The sequence below is a fragment of the Aethalodelphis obliquidens genome, unplaced genomic scaffold (genome assembly GCF_003676395.1).
Source record: "Aethalodelphis obliquidens isolate GAN/ISIS:26980383/991018 unplaced genomic scaffold, ASM367639v1 scaffold61, whole genome shotgun sequence".
NCBI lineage: Eukaryota > Metazoa > Chordata > Mammalia > Artiodactyla > Delphinidae > Aethalodelphis > Aethalodelphis obliquidens.
In genome coordinates, this window is record NW_020838005.1 from 7,607,654 (window position 1) to 7,618,438 (window position 10,785).

Genomic DNA, 10,785 nt, shown 5'->3' on the forward strand with positions numbered 1-10,785 from the left:
GACGCGTGGTGGGCGGACACGTAGTGCGCGGAAGCGTGGTGGGCGGGCATCTGGTGCGAAGACGCGTGGTGAGTGGACACGTAGTGCGCGGAAACGTGGTGGGTGGACGCCTGGTGCCCGGACACGTGGCAGGCGGACGTCTGGTGCGCAGACGCGTGGTGGGCGGACACGTAGTGCGCGGAAACGTGGTGGGCGGACGTCTGGTGCGCAGACGCGTGGTGGGCGGACACGTAGTGCGCGGACGCGTGGTGCGCGGACGTGTAGTGGGTGGACAGCTGGTGCGCAAACGCGTGGGCGGACACGTAGTGCGCGGAAACGCGGTGGGCGGACGTCTGGTGCGCAGACGCGTGGTGGGCGGACACAGTGCGCGGAAGCGTGGTGGGCGGGCATCTGGTGCGCGGACGCGTGGTGAGCGGACACGTAGTGCACGGAAACGTGGTGGGTGGACGCCTGGTGCCCGGACACGTGGTAGACGGACGTCTGGTGCGCAGACGCGTGGTGGGCGGACACGTAGTGCGCGGAAACGCGGTGGGCGGACACGTGGTGGGCGGACATCTGGTGCGCAGACGCGTGGTGAGCGGACACGTAGTGCGTGGAAACGTGGTGGGCAGACGTCTGGTGCGCAGACGCTTGGTGGGCGGACACGTATTGCGCGGAAACATGGTGGTCGGACTCCTGTACGCGGACGCGCGGTGTGCGCGGGCGAGGGCGGCGGGCGGAGGCGCGTGGGCGCGGGCACGCGGGCGGCTCACCGCTAGCTTTCCGGTTGGGGACCAATGGTCGCCCAGGTTCTGGAAGTGTGCGAAAGTGACTTCCCCGCGGGTTCTTCGGGGAGGATTCGCTCTTCCGCCCCCGTCTTTTTTTAGATTTTAAAGCGTTTTAGGGTTTTTAAAAAACCTTGTTTTCTTTTTTTTATTTTCAGGCGTGAAAGCAGCGGAGGCTGCCGCGACCGGGGGTGGAGAGAGTAAAGTATACGTTATCAGTTATTTGCTATTATTGTCTGCTACGGAGGGTGACCTTATGTTAGAAATAAATATCATAGGGTAGTCACCCTACGCAGGAACAAGAGAAGGTTTTTGAAGACAGGTAAGCGGTTAAAAAAAAAGGCACATAAAGTAAAGAAGCCATAAAAGTTGCATGAGGTTTGTGGCACGGCAGAGCTTGAGGCCCATGAAAGACGTGGAAATCGAGTCTCGTTGGATGGGGAAGCTCAAAGAAAACTCACTCTGTATGTGGGGTCCCATACTTAAATTGGGCGCTCCAAATGGGAATAAATGAGATAGAATGGTTTCTTTTACGATTCCTACCCAAACTTTTGTACCGGTGTAAAGGCAGGCCATGGATAGTGGAAAGAACACAGAAGCAAGGAATAGCTGAAAATCTGGTTGTTCTAGCAGGCACACAGCTTTTTTTTTTTTTTTTTGCGGTACGCGGGCCTCTCACTGTTGTGGCCTCTATCGCTGTGGAGCACAGGCTCCGGACGCTCGGGCTCAGCGGCCATGGCTCACAGGCCCAGCCGCTCTGCGCTATGTGGGATCTTCCCGGACCGGGGCACGAACCCGTGTCCCCGGCATCGGCAGAAGGACTCTCAACCACTGCGCCTGCAGGGAAGCCCAAGCACACAGATTTTTCATTGGAAAAAGTTTAGGTGAGGGTCAGGGATGGATTACTCTCAGAAAATATCTTTCCCAGGTGTGCTTCTGAGGGTACTGCTTTGCTAGGGCTCCCCAAGGGATTCCGTTCCTATTTCAACAACAGAACCCTTATGTTGTTACAACCTTGCTTGTTTGATGGTTCTCTTTTGTGATGTATGATCTGCTGTACACCTGCCTTCGTGGACTGCAAAATGCTCAGTGCATTCATGTTATAATGAATACTTTACCCAGAATCAAGTTGGAAAAGATTCTGTTTCCTATAGTGAAAAATCCCTGGGATTAAAAAAAAGTCCTCCTATCTCACTAATCCCGGAAGATACCAGTGGGCACACAGAGCTCCTTTCCTTTTAACTTCTGTGGTTAATCTCTGGGGCTTAGGAACGCGGGAGTAGGGAGGGATGGTGCCTGAGGTTTTGACCGGGAGCCCAAGGTTTCACAACAGAGCACTGGATCGCAAGGTTTAAAGATTCATTTCCCTAGACCAGCCTCCTCTTGCAGGATCTTTGCCCCACATCCAGCTCATCCCTGGAGAATCCGTGGAGATGTCAGTCTCAGGGAAGGCCTGAGACCTATTCCCATGGCCCAGCTTAACTTACACCCATCCCCTTATCTGGAAGCACACGTGTCAAGAGGAAGATCCGGGTCAGTGCAAGGAGGTGGCCTCCCATATCTGATGAAGGTTCAGACACTAGAACTTCCCAGTGGAAGATGGGGAGACCCTTGTTTCAAGCTGGGCTGGACGGTTGGGGCTTCAGTATGACCCATTCTGCCATATAGAGCTGATAGGAGACTCCATGGAAGTCAGAGGGTAGGAGTGCATTGCTGCCGTCTCCTTAGCAACTGGGGGACTTCAGACTCTTTCTTTAGGCTGGTAGGCCCAAAAGCAGCGGAGGCTGCAGCGACTGGGGGCAGAGGAACAGGAACAAATGGTCTGAGCACAGCAGCTCCTCTGATTACTGGCAAAACTTGACCTAAATCTTGGCTCTCCTAGGGCATGGTCCAGAACCTTCCACTCTTTTACCCATGTTCTTCTAACTGTTTGCTGGGGCAGGACTTAGAGTGAGGATTAAGATCATAGTTTCAGTGTCTCTAACACCCTGCAAGCTCTGAGAGACAATTTCAGACCAAAACCCAAGTCCAAACCCAAGTAGGAAAATCCAGCTGGCTACACATAACAGCTCCTTCGACATGAGAATAATGAAGAAATCACTCTTTGGACCTGGAGAAGTTCAGAGAGGAAAGTGGGGTCTGGTTGTACCAAGTGATCAAAGAGACACATCTGCCTGGAAGGGGCTGTGTGATCAGGTGAATCAGTTTATTGCCTTTAGCAAGATTTGATTATGTCTGGAGTCTTAGGACATTCTGTGAGGAGATATTGGCTGGGAACTGGTCCCTGGCCACACGCAGGGAAGAATGTTCTCAGTACCTTCTTTCAAGATCAGATGGCCTTATGCCACTGGGACTGATGCCCAGAAGTCCCCAGGGCTAGTTTGCCTTCTTCCTTAGCTTCTGCTAGATGGCCTAGAGAACATGATTTTTTCCATTGGGCATTGAAGTCTCTTCCCCGTCCTCAAATTTCTTAGCACACTTGTAGCTAACTGGGCTGTCCGTATCTCCAAGGATTTCTCTGAGGGGCTGTGGAGAAAGGCAGTTCTGCAACACTGGTCATGTGCCTGGTATGTGACACATATTCAGCCTTACTCATAAGTATGGGCAGATCAGCAGCCCACCCTTTCCTTACTCAGACTCATATCTGTAAGAAGTGAGGCACAGACCCAATGTGGGAAACTACGGAAGGGCCAGGATCACTGTGGGTGTGGAGGAGAAATGTAGCATGCCGCGTGGAAGTAGAGCACTCAAGAGAGCAGGAAAAGGGGGAGATTCAGTTCCGTTCCATTCACGTGGCCACTGAAATTAGTGGCACTTTATGCCGGGCACTGTTCTGGGTTCCAGGGACGTAAAGAAGAGAGAAAACTCTGCGCTCACAGTTGCATGGGCCATAGGTTATAATTTTAATATGATGAGGTAAAAGCTGTGCTACAGGATTTATGTACAGGGTGCTATGGAAACTTGGGGCATGAAACTGAGCTTTGAGGGAAACAGGGAAGGACTCCTGGAGGAGATGATACTCTGGAGTAGAATCTTTAAGGGTAAGTAGGGATTATCCAGGAAGTACAAGAAAGAGGGCTCTAGGAACAATCAGTAGATCCATAGGCTCGGGGGAGAGAGGTATAGAAAAGTTTGGTGTGTGCCGGTATGAACACACATTTATGTATCACTAGAACATGGGGGGTGGTTACAGATAAGGCTGGAGAAGGAGGTAGAGCCAGGTTACAAAGGACCATGAGTGAAAATTTATTTAATTTTATTTTTTATGGAAGTACAGTTGATTTACAGTGTTCCACGTATACAACAGAGGGATTCAGTTATATGTATTCTTTTTCAGATTCTTTTTTTAAAACTTACTGAAGTACAGTCGATTTACAATGTTTCAGGTATACAGGGAAGTATTTAAGTAATACATAAATGTATCTATATGTCTATTCTTTTTTTAACATCTTTATTGCAGTATAATTGCTTTACAATGGTATGTTAGTTTCTGCTGTATAACAAAATGAATCAGCTATATGTATACATATATCCCCATATCCCCTCCCTCTTGCGTCTCCCTCCACCTTCCCTATCCCACCCCTCTAGGTGGTCACAAAGCACTGAGCTGATCTCCCTGTGCTATGTGCCTGCTTCCCACTAGCTATCTATTTTACATTTGCTAGTGAATATATGTCCATGCCACTCTCTCACTTCGTCCCAGCTTCCCCTTCCCCCTCCCTGTGTCCTCAAGTCCATTCTCTTCATCTGTGTCTTTACTCCTGTCCTGCCGCTAGGTTCTTCAGAACCATTTTTTTTTTTTTAGATTCCATATATATGTGTTAGCATATGGTATTTGTTTTTCTTTTTCTGACTTACTTCATTCTGTATGACAGTCTCCAGGTCCATTCACCTCACTACAAATAACTCAATTTCATTTCTTTTTATGGCTGAGTAATATTCCATTGTATGTATGTGCCACATCTTCTTTATCCGTTCATCTGTCAATGGACACTTAGGTTGCTTCCACGTTTGGCCTATTGTAAATAAAGCTGCAGTGAGCATTGTGGTACATGACTCTTTTTTGAATTATAGTTTTCTCATAGTATATGCCCAGTAGTGGGATTGCTGTGTTGTATGGTAGTTCTATTTTTAGTTTTTTAAGGAACTTCCATACTGGTCTCCATAGTGGCTGTATCAATTTACATTCCCACCAACAGTGCAAGAGGGTTCCCTTTTCTCCACACCCTCTCCAGCATTTATTGTTTGTAGATTTTTTGATGATGGCAATTCTGACTGGTGTGAGTTTTGATTTGCATTTCTCTAATGATTAATGATGTTGAGCATTCTTTCATGTGTTTGTTGGCAGTCTGTGTATCTTCTTTGGAGAAATGTCTGTTTAGCTCTTCTGCCCATTTTTGGATTGGGTTGTTTGTTTTTTGATATTGAGCTGCATGAGCTGCTTGTATATTTTGGAGATTAATCCTTTGTCAGTTGCTTCATTTGCAAATATTTTCTCCCATTCTGAGCGTTGTCTTTTTGTCTTGTTTATGGCCTCCTTTGCTGTGCAAAAGCTTTTACGTTTCCTTAGGTCCCATTTGTTTATTTTTGTTTTTATTTCCATTTCTCTAGGAGGTGGGTCAAAAAGGATCTTGCTGTGATTTATGTCATAGAGTGTTCTGCCTATGTTTTCCTCTAAGAGTTTGATAGTATCTGGCCTTATATTTAGGTCTTTAATACATTTTGAGTTTATTTTTGTGTATGGTGTTAGGGAGTGTTCTAATTTCATTCTTTTACATGTAGCTGTCCGGTTTTCCCAGCACCACTTACTGAAGGAGGCTGTCTTTTCTCCATTGTATATTCTTTTCTCCTTTATCAAAGATAAGGTGACCATATGTGTGTGGGTTTATCTCTGGTCTTTCTATTCTGCTCCATTGATCTATATTTCTGTTTTTGTGCCAGTACCATACTGTCTTGATTGCTGTACCTTTGTAGTATAGTCTGAAGTCAGGGAGCCTGATTCCTCCAGCTCCGTTTTTCGTTCTCAAGATTGCTTTGGCTATTCGGGGTCTTTTGTGTTTCCATACAAATTGTGAAATTTTTTGTTCTAGTTCTGCGAAAAATGCCAGTGGTAGTTTGATAGGGATTGCACTGAAGCTGTAGATTGCTTTGGATACTAGAGTCATTTTCACAATGTTGATTCTTCCAATCCAAGAACATGGTATATCTCTCCATCTGTTTGTATCATCTTTAATTTCTTTCATCAGTGTCTTGTAGTTTTCTGCATACAGGCGTTTTGTCTCCTTAGGTAAGTTTATTTCTAGGTATTTTATTATTTTTGTTGCAGTGGTAAATGGGAGTGTTTCCTTAATTTCTCTTTCAGATGTTTCATCATTAGTGTATAGGAATGCAAGAGATTTCTGTGCATTAATTTGTATCTTGCTACTCTACCAGATTCATTGATTAGCTCTAGTAGTTTTCTGGTAGCATCTTTAGGATTTTCTATGTAGAGTATCATGTCATCCGCAAACAGTAACGGTTTTATTTCTTCTCTTCTGATTTGGATTCCTTTTATTTCGTTTTCTTCTCTGATTGCTGTGGCTAAAACTTCCAAAACTATGTTGAATAATAGTGGTGAGAGTGGGCAGCCTTGTCTTGTTCCTCATCCTAGTGGAAATGGTTTCAGTTTTTCACCATTGACGACGATGTTGGCTGTGGGTTTGTCATATATGGCCATTATTATGTTGAGGTAAGTTTCTTCTTTGCCTACTTTCTGGAGTGTATATATATATATATATATATATATATATTCTTTTCAGGTTCTTTTCATGGTATTAGAAGATATTGAATATAGTTCCCTGTGCTATACAGTAGGTCCTTGTTGTTTATCTGTTTTATGTATAGTAGTGTGTATATGTTAATCCCAAATTCCCAGTTTATCCCTCCCCCCATAAGTGAAATGTTAACAACTGTAGACTGAGTGTATTATAGAGGCACTCCTGAAGGGAGTGTGAGGACGTGGGAAGGTCTGACTTGTCTTTTGGATGGACCCATTGAGCAGTTCTGTGTGGGATGGATGTCGGGGCAAGATTTGAGTTAAGGAAGTTAGAAGGTTGTTTCAAGTGTTCAGTCAACTCATTAGGCAACGCCTCTGTTGGCTTATCCCTTACACTGAAACATTGCTCAAGCTGGTAGTGTCCACTATAGAACTATTAATAAGACAGTGATATTGTACAAGCGAAGCCTATGCAGATGTTGAGGGGAGAGGTAATGTCAGTATGTGAAGAAGAGTGGTCTGACTCTGGGGTACTCATTACACTTGTGTATTTGCCATAATCCAGGGTCTGTGTCTTGGTTTTCCACTCTCCCAAAGCATATCCATCCCCCAGGGTCTAGATTCACATAAACCAGGCTCATCAGATTTATTTACAAAACATGTATCATAATATATTGATTTATGATGGGAAACAGTCATCACGGGGTTGAAATATTCTATGTCAGCTGGGTTGCAGCAAGAGTACTTTGAGCCCCTCATGCACTGCTGGAGGATGGACACGGTTGGAGTATTTTATGATCACGATTACACTGATGAGGGGTGGCCAGAGAATAATGCGTTTTATTGATACGGGTTTGAAGTCCACACATCTTACATTGGTTTTCCTTGGTTTGTGTCCTAATACATGCTTCCAAAGTTGAAATAATATTAACTTTGAGGCTTATGTGGTAGGTGGAGTACATGTCCATACCTTCTATCTATCATCTTTTAAAGACAGAAAGGCTCCTCACTGTGTTCAGCGACTTGGTGCTGTGGGATGCAGATAGTCTCCTAGGCTAAGCTGAACATGACTTGTTGGTGGCATCAGAGATATGAGGACATTTAGTAGTTTTCAGCTACTCAGTTTGGTAGCCATTTCAACTTCCTTCTAGGTCTCCTTTATATGAGAGAGAATTCTATCTTATTTAAGTCACTTTAATTTTGGGGTTTCCCATTATTTACATTATACCAGATCCTAAGTGTCACCACAGGAAAATTATATTTCATAGAAACCTGGTAAAGCTACATGAACATTAGCAAAAAGAGGACCTGAAGCAAAAAACTATAACAACAAAAAACTATAACAATGTTTATGGGCAAAAAGGCAAAGAATGTCACTACATAATGGTAAGAAACAGGAAGATATAATAATTCTAAACGTACTGTAGGTGCCCACTTTTATGGCATTAAAAAACAAAGCTAAAGGACACAGCACATATCAGAGCCCTGATCTTTGTAAACCAGGAGCATATTAGGTGTTTCTGCCCAGCAATGTGCATCTAATTTGTGGGCCTCATTATTTACGGCTGCTAAGAGATATGAAATCATAAAGCTCATTAGTGAATGGACTGCTCAGCTGCAACTAAAGAGTGAAAGTCCCCAGTGGCCCTGTGCTCTGGCTGATTATTAAAGAAAAATAGGAGAAAGTATACTGGGATGTAAAATCAGCAGTTTTTGCTAGAATTGACATTTTTTCTGACTATTATAGCCCACCTTTCTTTGTCTTTCGGTGTTGTTTTCACTCTTATTATAAATAGGTTATTGCCAGATTAAAAAAATCAATCTTAAAACCTCTGTCTTTTAACTGATAATTATCGTCCATTTATATTTACTTTGATAAGTGACAATTTATTTCTGTCTTTTTTGTGCTTTTTATTTACCGTTTTATTGATTAAGTGATTATTGATTGATTTTTGCTTGTACTGATTATGCTTCCTTTGGTTTCGAAGTTACACGTTCTATTTTTATTCTAATAGAGATTTATTTTTAACCAGTAAACTTGGTTAAAAAATGTCTAAAGTTAATCATTATCTTCATCTTCTTCCAATAATTCAAAGACTTTGGAATGTTTTAGTGCAGTAGTTTTCTGCTCACCTTTCATGTTGTGTTTAATATTTTAATTTAACCTTATTTTTATACCTCTAAATTACTTATTTATATATTTTATTATTTTAATAGTTGTTGCTTATAATATTCTCTGATGTAAATAATTTCCTTATTAATGCTTTTTCATCTTATTTTTTCTCTCTGGGCTTAATTTACTGCTTTATGAAGTGCATCTTTTAGTAATAGTTTTAGTGATGATTTTTATTAGTTACAATATAGTTGATGTACCATATTATGTGAGTTTCAGGTGTACAACATAGTGATTCACAATTTTTTTTTTTTTTTTTGAAGTATGCGGGCCTCTCGCTGTTGTGGCCTCTCCCACTGGGGAGCAGAGGCTCCAGATGCACAGGCTCAGTGGCCATGGCTCACGGGCCCAGCCGCTCCACGGCATGTGGGATCTTCCCGGACCGGGGCACGAACCCGTGTCCCCTGCATCGGTAGGCAGACTCTTAACCACTGCGCCACCAGGGAAGCCCATGGTTCACAATTTTTTAAAGGTTATACTCCATTTATAGTTATTATAAAATATTGGCTATAATTCCTGTGTTGTACAATATATCCTTGTAGCTTATTTTCCACATAGTAGTTTGTACCTCTTAATCCCCTCCCCCTGACTTGCTCCTCTCTGCTTCCTTCTCACACTGGTAACTACTAGTTTGTTCTCCATAGCTGTGAGTCTTGTTTCTTTTTTGTTATAGTCATTTGTTTGTTTTATTTTGTAGATTCCACATATAAGTGATGTCATAATGATACTTGTCTTTCTCTGTCTGAATTATTTCGCTTAGCATAATACCCTCTAGGTCCATCCATGTTGTTGCAAATGGCAAAATCTCATTTGCCATTGATTATATATGTATGTGTGTGTGTGTGTGTGTGTGCGCGCGCGCGTATCCGTCCCATCTTCCTTATCCATTCATCTGTTGATGGACACTTAGTTTGCTTCCATATGTTGGGTATTGTAAATAATGCTGCTGTGAATATTGGGGTTGTTAGTTCCATTTTTAATCTTTGAGGAACCTCCATACTGTTTTTCATAGTGGCTGCACCAATTTACATTCCATCAGTTGTGTATCAGGCTTCCCGTTTCTCCACATCCTCATATGCATTTGTTATCTCTTGTCTTTTTGATGATAGCCATCCTGACAGGTGTGAAGTGATATCTTATTGTGTTTTTTATTTGCATCTCCCTATCTTTTCTCCATTGAGTGTTCTTGGCTCTCTTGTAAAATATTAGTTGATCATATATGCATGGGCTCTTATTTCTGTTCCATTGGTGTATGTGCCTGTTTTTAATGCCAGTACCATACTGTTTTGATTACTATAGGTTTATAATATAGTTTGTAATTAAGAAGCATGATGCCTCCAGCTTTCTTGTTCTTTCTCAGCATTATTTTGGCTATTTGGGATCTTTTGTGGTTCTATATGAATTTTAGAATTGTTACTTTTATTCTGTAAAAACTGCCATTGGCAATTAAAATATCACCCCTTTTCAACCCTTGATGAATTAATGGATCTGAGAGTTAATGATTACTGAAAGCACAAAAAGAGGCACAACCAGATATTATGAGATTTTTTAAAAAAAATTTTTATTATTTATTTATTTATTTTTTGGGCTGTGTTGGGTCTTCATTGCTGCACGAGGGCTTTCCTCTAGTTGTGGCGAGCGGGGGCTACTCTTCGTTGTGGTGCGTGGGCTTCTCATTGTGGTGGCTTCTCTTGTTGCAGAGCACAGGCTCTAGGAGCATGGGCTTCAGTAGTTGTGGCTCACAGCCTCTAGAACGCAGGCTCAGTAGTTGTGGCTCATGGGCTTAGTTGCTCAGTGGCATGTGGGATCTTCCCGGACCAGGGCTCAAACTCATGTCCCCTGCATTGGCAGGCGGATTCTTAACCACTGTGCCACCAGGGAAGCCCTATTATGAGATTTTGATGAAAAGACACAAGAAAACTTGTAGTTATGGTAAAGGGGTTGAACCCGAGCCTGACCAAGCCTCTGGATCCAGCTGCTAATCTCCAGGAAATATGAGGACAGAGGTACAAGTTCAACGTCACTGTGAGTGAGTACACAGTCAAGAAAATCCAGGTTGTGGGTAAATCTGCAGGTCGGGGTCCTAGGCTATT